Source organism: Jaculus jaculus, chromosome 1 (assembly GCF_020740685.1).
Source record: "Jaculus jaculus isolate mJacJac1 chromosome 1, mJacJac1.mat.Y.cur, whole genome shotgun sequence".
In the NCBI taxonomy this organism is placed as follows: domain Eukaryota; kingdom Metazoa; phylum Chordata; class Mammalia; order Rodentia; family Dipodidae; genus Jaculus; species Jaculus jaculus.
This window is the reverse complement of record NC_059102.1, coordinates 339,970,724-339,984,610: the sequence shown is the minus strand read 5'-3', so window position 1 is coordinate 339,984,610 and position 13,887 is coordinate 339,970,724. Positions and strand designations below refer to the sequence as shown.

The 13,887-nt window shown below is 43.0% G+C and overlaps 1 protein-coding gene across 4 annotated transcripts in view; it reads right to left on the bottom strand.

The window, feature by feature from the left end:
- Positions 1-13,887, bottom strand: part of Tgfb2 (transforming growth factor beta 2) — an 84,102-nt gene that overhangs the window by 15,262 nt on the left and 54,953 nt on the right. The gene's annotated exons all lie outside the window — the stretch shown is intronic.

The window sequence follows — 13,887 nt, the reverse complement described above, 5'->3', positions numbered from 1 at the left end:
ACTGGATTGAAATGAAATGTAGCTGACTAGGACCCAGCCACCACCCAGGAATTCACCGGTGAAGGCTACTTCACAACAGCACTGGTAAGACACTGTCTATACACTGTACATTTCTCACCTTTGGCAAGACTCCTGGCTCGTCACTGAGTTACAAAACCCTACACAAAAGGATTCATTCATCCTTCTACATTGGACAGCAGCCAATAGAGAGGGGACAGAGGTAAAAGCCACTCATGTTACCCAATAGTTTTGGGGTTAAAAAAATAAAGAAATAAAAGTCTAGATGAAAATTATAGCCAAAGAAAAATCTTTGTCTTAAAGGAATAAAGTTGTAAATCAAGTTGGGATTTGGCTTAGCAACAAGGGTGACATCTCTTACACTCCCATGAGGCATCAAAGTATCAAGGAAACATTGGCACTTCCACCTCACTTTCCACGTCCAGACATCAATGATCTTGCAGGAGAACCAAGCAGCCAGTTCAGTCAGCCTTCAAATGGAAAGGGAATTTTACAACAGGGCTGTAGAGGAAAACCCATCTTGGCTTTCCATGTGTCTAATGTTTTCAACATTTGAACTACAGGCTCACATGTACTGAAATGTTTCTAGTGTTTGCAGCGGCTCAGCGAGGTTAACACACGCTGAATGCTGAATTAGTCATGTGTTCTGTTGGCTGTGAGCACAAGGCACTCAGATCGGCTTGACCCCAAGTTATTCACTTCAAGATCATGAATGGTGAGCACTGGAAAAACACTTAGAAACCATCTGCTGCCGGCCGGCACAACCCGTCCTTGACAACTCTTTGTCTAAAGGCCTTTGTTAAAGTACGTCACAAGAAAGTTCACCCCTGTCATGTTTACACATTTAAGATAGTTCAGACTTTTCCTTATCTTAGACTTAAAATTTCCATAAAGTCGGCTCCATTAATAACACTCCCACCATCTCATATCTGTGTAATTGCTGTAACTCTTCAAATGTTTACACATTTGCAAGTTTTGGTGTGTGTGTGTGCGTCTGTGTGTGTGCCTCCCCACCCTCTAGGCGCACTGAGATTATGGACACTCTCACCACAGCATCGTGCTCTCCATGGGTGCTGAGGATCTGAACTCAGGTACTCACAACTGCACAAAAAGGGCTTCAACCACTGAGCCATCTCTCCAGCCCCATTTTCACATGTTGTTTAGTGGGGTCGACATCATACATTTATTCTCTATATTTTATACCTAAAGGAAAAGAATTCCCATGGGTATTCTAAAGGCACTGTGGGAAGACCTCCACTCATAGGGGACAAAGTTTTCCAATATTGTGCTTAGTTCAAAGGAATAACATGAAATTCACTTCTCTTCCCATGATGGCCCCAAATAGGAGAGGCTGTCTTTCACAGCTTCTCCCAGGTCACGTTCAATGTGCTTCACTACCCTAGTTAAGCCCTCCTTGTAGTGAGGTTGCATATTGAACTTAGGGTCTCATGAATGCTAGACAAGTAGTCTACAATGGGGTATATTCCCTGGCCCTTGTTTTACTTTTAGTTTCAGGACAGAATCCCAATATGCTCATGCTAGCCCTGAATTCACTCCATAACTCAGGCTGACCTTTTACTGTGATCCTCCAACCTCAGACTCCCCTCCTGAGGGTCTGAGATTCATTCTAACACTCCCTTATGACCCAAGGGTCTTTTCCATGGCTCCTTCCATAACCTCAGCTTGTTAAGTTCTCGTTACTTAGAAATATTTTGTCAAGTGACAAGTCTCTGAACAGTCTTTTATAGGAACAAATAAAGACCACTACCACAGAGATTTTATATATCAATGAAGACAGAATCAATAGGGTACAGAATTGTATTTTATTCTTGCTACTTACTGAATGTGATTATAGAATGTGGCCAACTTTAAAAAAGCTAGAAAGATTATTTTAACTGACAGAAATTGGAGCTATCTGGAAAATCAAAAGTAGGTAAAAAGACCTTTTTATCCTTCTGTAGAAGCAAAAACGTAATTCTGTCTTTGCTTAGCTGTAGCCTGTGTGATCACAGTGGGCCACTTCAGAGGTACCCAATAAGCCGAGGCACAGTGTGATTATCTCTCTGTGGTGGCTTATCCGACCCAGTACTTACCTCGATTCTGTCATCACCATGTCCTGTAATTGTCATGGCTCCTGTGTAATTGAATCTAGAAGGTCCCAAGTAATGTGTGCCTAGCAAGGCCTTCATGAGTGTCTGTGAATATACATTGACTTCAAAGAAAGCAGCAAGTGAACACAGTCTCTCTGGACATCAGGGAGATTCCTGTGCCATCATAAAATGTGGTCTCTTTACAGGACACAGCTATGCACATTGATAGGCACCTATGTTACACATACCTATGTGCCAAGTAGTGTAGAGTGACCTTTATGGAAATGGCATCAGATAAGTCTTCAGGATACACATACACACACAGAGGAAAGCCTCACTTCTATAATGAAAATATCTTATAGTTCTCTATTGTTTAATTTTTCTTTCACTCTCCACAGATGGCCCTTTGTGCCAAGTGCACATACATAGAAAAAGTAAATTCATGTATTCAGGTCTGAGGGATGAAAGAGACCTTTGTACGAGTGGAGAGTCTCTCCAATGTTGCACCTCAGGGGTATTCATGAGAACATTATATAGAAATCGTAGCAAAGAAAGATTCCACTGGACAAAGTCACCCCAACATGGGCAAAGAAAGAGATGGCACAGCATAGCATTGAATAGTGAAAGGTGAAGTAGCCTTTTCTGGGTTGAACTCCTTCAGTCCCCAAAGCTGTACCATAGATCCTGGTACTATGGACTTGGACAATTATGCAGCTGTTCCCATCCAGGAGAGAAGAGTCTCCTTAACGACCCCACAAGCTCTCTGGAGCTGTCACTCCTGGTTTTCTCACAGGTAGCTTCCTCTTTCAGTTACACACGTATGGGCAGAACACTTTCCAACACCCTATTTCCACTGCATGGCACCTATGACCCATGTGGCCTGCACTGTAAGTCTCTCTTTATATCTGTCTGAGCACATTAATTGAGAGTGGGGGACTGTACAGTAATAAGCTTAAGCACATAAGCAATGTGACCCCTGCTCCAGGTGAGACAACCATACAGATCAGTCTGCTTGCTGCTGCTGTGACAAGGCACTCAAGGCTGGGGCTTCATAAGGAAAAGATGCCTACTTAGGCAGGCGCATTTGTCTAGGCACAGTTAGTTGCACAGCAGCATGGTAGATGGTGCCATGTGGTGGCACCTGTGCCAGAGTAAGCAAGCTAACACAAGAAGGGCAACACGGGCAGTCTTGCTTTATAACAGGCAACTTGAGGAAAGAGTCACCCAGTCCTAAAAGGCCTAGCCCTGTGTTACATGATGCAAATTGACCACTTTCAGGGGGGTTCTTTATAATGGCCTACTTTCACACAGGGCCTCTCCTTTTAAATGTCCTTCCACTTCTCAATGCTTGAGATAGAGCTTCCAATACATGGAACTTTCGAGAACAAACCTCAGAATTTCCAAAACACAGCAGGCAGTCAAGAGTATCAGTTTCATTGACTTACTATATAACTTACTTTAATTTATTAACCTATATTGCTATTATCTGCTTTACCAGCTACTGAGCAAATGGAGGATGGGAAAATATATACATTTCTATCTTCATAAACATTTAGAGAAATGTCTTTAAAATTGATGCAGAATGGTGAGTGATATTTCTTAAAAGAAATACTTCAAAAAGTTACCTATTATTTGTTCATTTTTATTTATTTATTTATTTGAGAGTGACAGACAGAGAGAGAAAGAGGCAGAGAGAGAGAGAGAGAATGGGTGTGCCAGGGCCTCCAGCCACTGCAAACGAATTCCAGACACGTGTGCCCCCTTGTGCATCTGGATAACTTGGGTCCTGGGGAGTGGAGCCTCAAACCGGGGTCCTTAGGCTTCACAGGCAGGTGCCTAACTGCTAAGCCATCTCTCCAGCCCAAGTTACCTATTTTTGAGAACATTCCTTGTACATGAATTTTGTTTTGAAACTTTTCTTGAATCCATTTGGAAATATTTGTTAAACAAACTCTGTGTACATAGGATTTTTAAGAGGCTCTCTCTGGAAGTGGAGAGAACACCATTCTCCATATCAAAATGGTGCATCAGATAAGAACAGCTGAAAATGAAGACCATTCAGAGTTGGCTGTGGTGGGTAGGGAACTCTGAGACAAGAGGAAAGGTAGGGAAGATAGCTTTCCCTGGAACAGGTGATATTTGAAAAAAGACCTTAAGGACTAAAGAGAGCCAGTTACACGGATAGTTAGAGAAGTGCACTTTGGGTAGAGAAGTGACCACATCACTTAGCTGGAAGTGAGTGCCAAGTGGTTGAGAAAGAACAAAGATCAGCATGTGGGAACTGCCTGGGGGTTCCCATGGGAAGTTAAGCCTGAAGAAAAGGCTGAGACAACCTCACTTGGCAGGGTCAGGATACGTTATCTCGTATGTCTGAAAAACAAAAAGCCATTGTAGGGCATTGAACATGGGGCTCTTTTGGAGTTTGACTTTATTTTTAAAGTGGTTATGGGATTAATGTGATGTGTGATCATGCAGATATCATGAGATGATAAATTCAGAACAATAAGCGTATCCATCCCTGCAAGTTGTCATTTCGGTGTGTCTAGGACATCAGAAATATGCTCTTCTCACAGTTCTGAAGTATGCAGTAGTTGTTCTTGTGAGAGTCAAAGAGGGGAGGAGTTCTGTGGAATGCTGTCTTCCAGTCACAACTGCATTCATTACCTTACAGAAGCTATTGTTACCTTTGCAAAATCTGCATCATGTTGAACTAATAAATACATGGTCATAGATTATGGAGAAGGGCAAAAAAAAAATGGGAGAGGGGATAGTTGAACAGAATATGGGTTTCAGTGGGGAAAGGATGGAACAGGAGCTCAAAAAAAATCAATTCAGGAAGCAAAATAGCAAGCTCCTTTGGGGATAGAGCAGCAAGAGGTGCTGAGCAGACAGGGTATGAGGTAAAATATGACCCCCTTGAAAGTGATTATTTCACAATAATTACTCAAAAACCAAAGCAAGACACATCACAGCACCGAGACTACCCACGTCCCATGGAGACGTGACCAAGCAAACACACAGGCTATAAAATGACACTCATAACAGGGAACGAGTCAGATCTTCTCTCACCAGAGATGGCAGACATTATTATCAGGGGGCAGTTTTTTAATCGCAAGCCAGTTGTAAAGGAAATGTGAGCCCCATTCCAGGTGACAAGGACAGCCCACTTTTGCGTATGATATGCATACTTTTCATACATGTTCTCAGCAACTGTGATTCCATATCAAGCAAGTACCTTTAACCACTGAGACACCTCTCCAGCCCCTTGTGATTCCATTTCATGAGAGAGAGGAGTGACTTGTAAGACCCAAAAATCTAGTGAGTAAGAAGACAGGAAGCAAAGCCAGGGCTGACTGGCTGCCAGGTTCCCCACTTCTACATTCATAGTGACTCATGGACCCCCACAAGCAGAGGGCCTGGGAAATGTTCTTTAAGCAGGCCCTGAAGCAAACTCCTGGAGGAACATCCAGGAACCGGACAAAAGACTGTTCTTATGAAAGTTCAAGCCAATGCTTGGGAGATTTTAAGGAAAATGATCATTGTAACTGCTGAGGGGAAAGATCCTAGGGGAGAAGTGGGCATGCATTATCTCTGTACTTGACAAAAGCTCTGCCAAGCGGGTTTTTTTAATCCCTACTTACTGTACTGATTTGCATATAATCTCCATCACATGACTTCTATGGACTAAGAAAAGGGTAAGGCCATGCTATGGACCCACATGGCCCCACCTGCACAGCCTTGCGCTGTGTGCTCAAATGATGAAAAGATCAAGAGCACAGTCCCTAAGGCCAGACAGCATGCATAAGAATCCGTGCTTGACCCTTCCCTAGCTGTGAAGCCTGGGAAAATTATGAACTTCACTAGACACCAGTGTCCTTGACTATAAAATAAGGGAAATGACAGTGATTGTCCTACGGTACATTATGAAGATTAAATGGGTCTCTCTGTATTAGTTACTTTCTCATTGCTGTGACAAAATGCCTGTCACGAAGCAATGTAAGGAAGAAAGGGTTCATTTCAACTAACAGTTCCAGAGCTACTGCTGGGGAAGGATGGAACGGCAGCAAGGGCAGGAAGCTGGCTGGTCACACTGCAAAAAAGGAGGAGAGGCCAGGCAACAATACCTCAAGGCCTGCTCCCAGGGACCCAGGTCTTTTAGCAAGGCTCCAGAACCTTCCCAAATAGCACCAGCAATTGGGGATCAAGTATTCAAACACATGAGCCTATGAAGGACATTCCACATTCAAATTGCAACACTGTAGAGACAGAGAGATATGAGAAAGCACACAGCTACCACAGGGCCTACAATATAGTAAGCGATACATGTGTTCACAATAATTATCACTGTTGTTCTATTGCTTCCAATTACCATCATGATTAGTTACTACTTCATGATCATGAATATTTATATGAGATACAATAGGGAAGGACTTCTGTTCACACTGCTTTTGGGATTCCATGTGCTCACAAGGTTATCAGACTCTAGGTAACATTATGACTGATGAGAACAACCCAGTTTCCTTATGAGGCAAGAATGCTATTTGATTAGTCTGAAAATCCTTGAGAGATTAATTGTCTTGTACCAACTTGTTTGTTGCGCCTCATGACTTTTTTGCAGTGGTGAGTACTGGCGTATGTCTGTAATGCAGTGCCAAGGGTAGGGTCAGTGCTCAGGGGATTGCACCTTAAAGCTCCCCACATTAGAAGCACAGTATAACCTTTTTTTTTTTCTAGCAGCTGATTTTACAAGTTTAATTTAACAGACAGTCACTATTTTTGGCTGACCTCTTTTTATTTTATACCCCCTTAGGCAATATGAAAAATGAAAGCTGAACTCCTCCCTCTCTCTCTCTCTCTCTCTCTCTCTCTCTCTCTCTCTCTCTCTCTCTCTCTCTGAGAGGAAGGGGCATAATTTAATTTAACTCTATTAGCACCATGATCCCTGAAGTGACAAAAACCTGGAATCTCTTAACAAAGCAGGCTACTCTCACGTTCAGCATGAACTCTCACTGTTAAGCCTTGGGGATTTTCATTTTAGAATCTTGTAGAGATAAACTGTGTGGAATGTCTGTTAAGGTATTTATTTATTTATTATCCCCTGCTAAAATCCCTATTTACTTATTTTGCTCTGCAAACATCAATTCTCCATTTCACTTTCAAATCTGAAACTTTAACACTTACTAGATAGCTTAAAGCTGCAAATAAATGTTTTATCTCTTACTGGCCAGTATCAGGTCATGCTGGCACTAAGAGCTGCTCACTCAGGCTTGGACATTAGACATGGTTGAAAGTTTTTGGACAAACCATTCATGGGAGATAGATCTGTAGCTCATCTAATCACTAAGGCATAATGCTAAGTCAATTCTGGAGCTAATTTTTAAAAAGACGGGCAGCTTACTCCTTGGAAACTGGACTCCTGAGCCTCCATTAAGGGGTCTGTGATGATCAGTCACCATAACTTGCCAGGAGTTGGAATCACTAGAAGACACATTTCTGGGTCTGTGTATGCAGATGTCTCCCAAGAGTTTTAACTGAGGGAGGAAGGAAGAGCCACCCTGAGTGTGATTCTGAAACTTAAAGAACACAACAGGGCTGGAGGGACAGCTTAGCATCTAAGGTGCTTGCCTGCAAAGCCAAAGGACCCAGGCTCAGTTCCCCAGGATCCACGTAAGCCAAATGCACAAGGTGGCACATGTGTCTAGAGTTTGTTTCTAGGGCTGGAGACCCCAGCATGCCAAATCCCTCTTTTATCTATCTGCCTCTTTCTCTCTCTCTCAAATAGATTTAAAAAGAAAAACAACAGAAGAAAGTGAGCTGAGCATAGCATTTATCTCTTTCTACTTCCCAAGTGTGACCACAATGTGACCAGCTGCCTCATAATTCTGCCACCACAGCTGAGGCCAATCTTCCCACCCTGCCTTCCACTCCATGAAGCCAAAATAAGCCCTTATTGTTGTGAGTTGCTTTTGTCAGGTATTTTTGCCGCAGCAACAAGAAAAGTAACTAAGTCAAGGTTTGAACCTCATCTGCACAGAGTATATATGGCTAACACCTGAGACTAAAGAAGTTGAAGGGTTCCTGGAGTCCAGCCTGGCTGCTAGCCTATCAATCTCTAAGCACATGGGCAAAAGCATCCAGGACCTTTGCGGCGAGCCCAACTTCCAGGTGACTTCCAGCTGGTAACACCAGTCCAAGCCACCTGAAAGAAAGAGAACATCGCAGCCAAAGGCCTAATTACACTTCTGACCCAAGCAAAAGCATTGTGTGGTAAAGTGAAATGGTTCTAGTTTGAGGCAATATAAATTGTGGGAAAGTTTTGAGTTTTTGTTTAATTCATCAAGTACATAGACAAAATAACAGCATGAGTCCTATCGTCCTGGGGGTGCTGAAGTCACAGGAAGTAAATGTGGAAAAGATGTAATTTGAGGAGAAAGTGCACATTCCTGAGAGCTTTGATGAGGTCAGCAAGTCTTAGCTAAGAGTTTAGGATCACAATGTTATAGGCACTCTTAGATAAGTTGTTAGCTTCTCCAGACTTCATTTCTTTATTTAATATTTTTATATTTATTTATATATGTGAGAAAGGGAAAGAGGCACACAGAGAGAGAAAGAATGGGTGTGCCAGGGCTTCCAGACTGAAAACAGACTCCAGATGCATGTGCCACCTTGTGCATCTGGCTTACATGGGTCCTGGGGAATCAAACTGAGGTTCTTTGGCTTTGCAGGCAAGCACCTTAACAACTCAGCCATCTCTCTAGTCCCCCGGACTTCATTTCCTGACTTGATTGGAAGACACATTCCACTCCTTGATAGCAGTGATCCTTGTTCATTCAGAACTTGAAAAGGATCCCCCTTCTTATTTTCCCTCTCTCTACCTTATTAACCCAATCATAATTTTAATCATAAACACAGGGTCAACTTAACCAAATTTCAGGTGAGCTAAGACTTCATTGACTAATGTGAGCCTGGAGGTATTCCCATAGCACTGGAGTTTTATCTGAGCAAATTCAAATAAAGGCATCTTTGGTATACAAATATTAAAACAAAACCAGGATCATTTTTATTTGGAAGTTTCTCTCTCTCTCTCTCTCTCTCTCTCTCTCTCTCTCTCTCTCTCTCTCTTTCTGTGTGTGTGTGAGAGAGAGAAAGAGAGAGAGAGAGAGAGAGAGATAACACACACACACATTCTCTTTCTCTTCATCAAAAAGTTTTTCCTGATCACTCTCATACTTCCTTCATTAGTGTAGTACATTTTAGTCATATTCATATTTCATATCTCTCCAGTCTATGCTAGTTTATGGTCTATTAATATGACAGTAAAAGTGTATAGTACTGTCTCTCATCAATGTCTTGGTTACTTTTTTGTAGCTATGACCAAATGCCTGGGAAGAAGGAGCAACTTAAAAAAGAAAGGGTTTGTTTTGGCTGACACTTTGAGAAGATGTCAGCCATCATGGAAGAGACCATATGGCAGGAGAAGCAAGAAGGCTGGTCCCATTGCACCCATGGCCATGAAGAGAGAGTAAATGGGAGGTGGGGTCAGGCTACAAGACCTCAAGTCCCATCCCCCAGCTACCCACCTCCTCCACGAAGGCTCTACCTCCTAAAAGTTTCACTAACTTTGCAAACAGTGTCACCACCTTGGGATCAAGTATTCAAACACATGAGCCTATGGGGGACCTTCCACATTCAAAACACAATAATAAAAAATGATAATCTTAGAAAGAGAGGAAGGAGGAGAGAAAATTGAGATCCTAAGTGTCTCCACTGTAACCAAACTAAGTGTGTCTCCAGTAGCAGCTCCGGATTGTCACTGAGGATCAGTAGCCCTTCACAACCCAGGACCAGACAAACTGTGAGCTCAGTCTGAGAAACGCTGTCTTACAAGAGCATATGTTGTGTTCTGCACATCTGACATCATGTTATGACACAGAATGACCCTAAAAGCTTGGAGGTATGCGTTAAAACTACTCTTTCTAATTAAAAATGGAAAGATCCTATTCCTTAGAAGGAAGTGACCACATGGCCATCATCAGGAGGCCTTTGAAAAGATCGGTGCAGAAGCAACTGTCCGCTTTCTACCAGGGAGAACCAGAATCTCAACAAAGGTGGTCACATGTGGCCCCCGTGAAAGCTCCCCTAGTGACTCCATGCTTAGGGAGGGTCTATACAGTGCATGTGCTCACACACAGATATGAGCGCAGAGATACACATACACATCCCTCCTGGTGCTTAGGATCAGTATCCTGTGGACTCCTAATAGATCATCTGCACATGAACCTCACCTGATACACAGCCACCCAACTTTCCTCTCAAGAGTAGTTCAGGGGACGCAGCCATCACAGACCATCCGGAACCATCAGGGGCTTTGTTCTTATGAAAAGATGAATTTTCTAAAGAGTTGAAGATCTTCCCACCTAAGCTCCAAGGCTTTTATTTTTTCAAAATAATATTTCAACACTTTTAGATATAAAACTCACTGGAATTTATCGCATGCTTTTAATTTTCTGCATGTCATGTAGCTTCACTGTTGCAATCCAATGCTGTTATCGCAAGCAGCTACTTCTGTACTGGGATTGGGAAAGGGAATTTACAGCTAAAGGCTGCAAAGGTCTCCCAGAAGGCAAGTGGAAAGTTGGTGAGCAACAAGTTAAAAGTGGGATTTCCAGTCAGGGAGCCAAAAGTGGAGCCAGACAACAGGGAAGAAGCTGAGGAGATACAGCACGGTTGACTTGAAACAGGCTCAGGTTTAGGCAGATGGTCCAATTGCATTGCATCTGAGATTAGATTTTCTAGCTAGCAATCCTGTGTTGCCCTGGAAAAACATCTCGAGTCCAGAAGATGTCTTCTTGTCATCCTCCCCATCTAATTCCCTGTTTCTCACTTACGGTCCAAGGCATAATCCTCCTATTCAAAATGAACAAAGGCCAAAGCTGTCTTCCTGATGAGTCAGGTGTGTGTGGGCTTTGCCTTGTGGGTGCTGGCATCTCTCTGACTTACTTCCTGGATGTCTGCTGTGTCAGAAAGCGATACTGCAGCCAGGTAAGTTCCTGATATTAGGAGTTGTTATTCTTACTTTTCAGCTAGAACTGTCTCCTTTGGGAATATCCCCATATTTAGTGCAATGGCTGTGCCCTCTCCCACTTGAAAGACTTTCATCCACACAGAAGTGTTGTTTGTGTCATGAGCACCTAGTGCTGTGGAAACATCTACCAAGAATTTACTAAGGACCCCTCTATGACCAGCCTCATGGAACACATCCCTTTCTAGAGATTTAGTGATGAGATGAATACTGATAGGAAGAGGACTTATCACCAAGCCTGCTGGGAGAAACCACTTATGGGAGCATAAGACCAGGGGACCAGAGAACAGCTGACTGGCCCAGCAGACTTAAGATACCTGAAGTCACAACTCTGAAACAGTTTTGGGGAGAATTATCCAGGATATTGTTATCAGTGCCTTAATTGAAAAAAAAAAAGGAGATGCAACTATGTTTGTTTAGTTGAGTTGTAATGCAATTGATCTGACTACCCTCAATCAACTTCTTTTTACAGCATCAGTCTTGGCCCTCTTTGGAACTATCACTCCACCTTATGGCCCAATTTTCCCTGTTTTTCTTCTATTCTGACTCCTACAGAAGGAAAAATGGTTAGATTCTCCATAAACAACATAGTACAGAGGAGTCAATGATTGATTCCTGTCCCAGGCTTGCCACTTCCCACCTGTGAGGCCCTGACCCTGTTACTTAGTCTCTCTGACACTCAGTTTGACATCTTTCTGTGTAAAGTGGAGAGAGGCCAGAGTAGAAAGAACACTCAATCATCACAGTATAGTGGAATCATCAGAAAGAACTTCACCTGAGCTGCTTAGCACAGAGCCGGGCACACGTGGACTTGGACTATTCTAAAACTTCACCGGCAAATGGGACCACACAAGCGAGGCTCTCACCTATAGGCAGGCGATACGCCGCCCTCGATGCACTCTTAGATATGTTGAGATCAAAGGACTTCAAGCAGCGGTTCTCAAGGACCCATTTTAAAAATTAGCATGATTTTCATATGCACATGTGTCAACTGTCCAAAAGTTTAACATTTATTCTTAAAAGTTCATACATAATAGGAATGGTAATTTCACATCTTCTTTCTTCTCAGTGTCTGTATGTGGTATGTGTGGGATGCAAGTGGCTATATGTGGGGTATATGCACATGTGTACAGATGAAACGCATGTGTCCCATGTGCATGTATACATAGGAGAGAAAAAATGGTAGATTTTCTCTTGTATTATCCTTCTGCCTTATTTCCCTTATTTTCCCTCTCACAGACCCTGGAAAACCTTTTTTGTTGTTAGATTGGCTGACGAAGGAGCCCCAGAGATCTTCCTGTTTCTATGCCCTCAGTGCTGGGGTTACAGGCATGTACAGCTATGACCAGCTTTTTATGTGGGTACTGGGATTGACCTCAGGCTCTCATGCTTGTGTAGCAATAGCTCTAACCCAGTGAGCCATCCTCCCTTCACACTCTCCCATTTACACACAGAGTCCAAGGAAAATAGTCATCTTAATTATCCAAGTTTCCAAATTACTAGAAAGAAGAGTAAACAGAGTTTTTTACATAGAGATGTCAACTTTTTCCTTGTCCACAAGACCATACATCTTAACCACATTGTCACACAGGCCTGTTTATTAACACAGTATTCCCAGGAATCTGCTCTTAATCCTCTTGAGGCTCCATCTCACACTGCCTGGTAGGCTGTCTCCTGGTGTCTCCTTGCTTTGAGGAACTACGTACTAACACCCTCAGTAAACCCACCAAGACTGTCCCCAAAGCCTGGATATGGTGGCTCAGTGTAGGAGTGTTTGCCTAGTCGGTACAAGACCTGAGTTAAAAGACTACCATCACGCAAGCTGTTTCTTCTATCATACATTGTGTTTTAATATACTTTAAGTTGGTTCTGGAAACTTCACCCAAATGCCAGCTCCTTGCTAAGACCTTCCTAGCTCTGCAGCTCTACCCGCAAGAGCAACCCTTGCTGTTAACAAGACATCACAAGGTACTTAAGCTGTGTCTCCCTCGCCAGACCAAAGCTTTAAAGCAGTGGTTCAGTGTGTGTAAGGATCACACAGGTATCTCCTTGAAGTCTGGTTTGTATTTCATAAGAGTGTGAGAACCCTGTGCTTTTGCATTTCTCATAGCTCCTACCTGAAGCTGAAGCTATGGCCACTCAGACTCCACCTGAGTAACAGGCCTCAAAGCACTGTCACGGGAGCTTGGCCTTCCATGATCTTTTGACACTGCTGCCCAGTAGCTTTACCAGGGAGGTGAGAGATGAAATGCCAGAGCTGCTGACATTTCATGGGAGACAGAGCACATATGTGGGCTGGAAGGTGATAGTCTGGCACGGGCAGAGTTGAAAAGGAAAAGGAATGAAGGTGAAATTAGTGAGCGGATGAAATAAGGAGATAAAGATGAAAGTTAAAAAGATAAGGAGGGAAAACACAATAGAGAAGGAAGAAAAGAAGGGGATAGTCATAGCGTAGGAAACAGGTTAGCTGCCTTCTTCAAGGTTGAACACCTGGTCTACATTATGAAGTGAGGGGCTTGACATTTCCACCAAAGCTCTCCCAAGGTGGGGGCTGCAGTTGTTCTCACCAGAAGATGAACATCAACACTTAATTGTCCAGGTCTCCTTGGATGATAAGGAACATGCTGTTACTATAAGAGTTATGACAGACGAGGGCCTTTATCATGATTGTGGGTGTATAGAATAGGCTAATAAAAT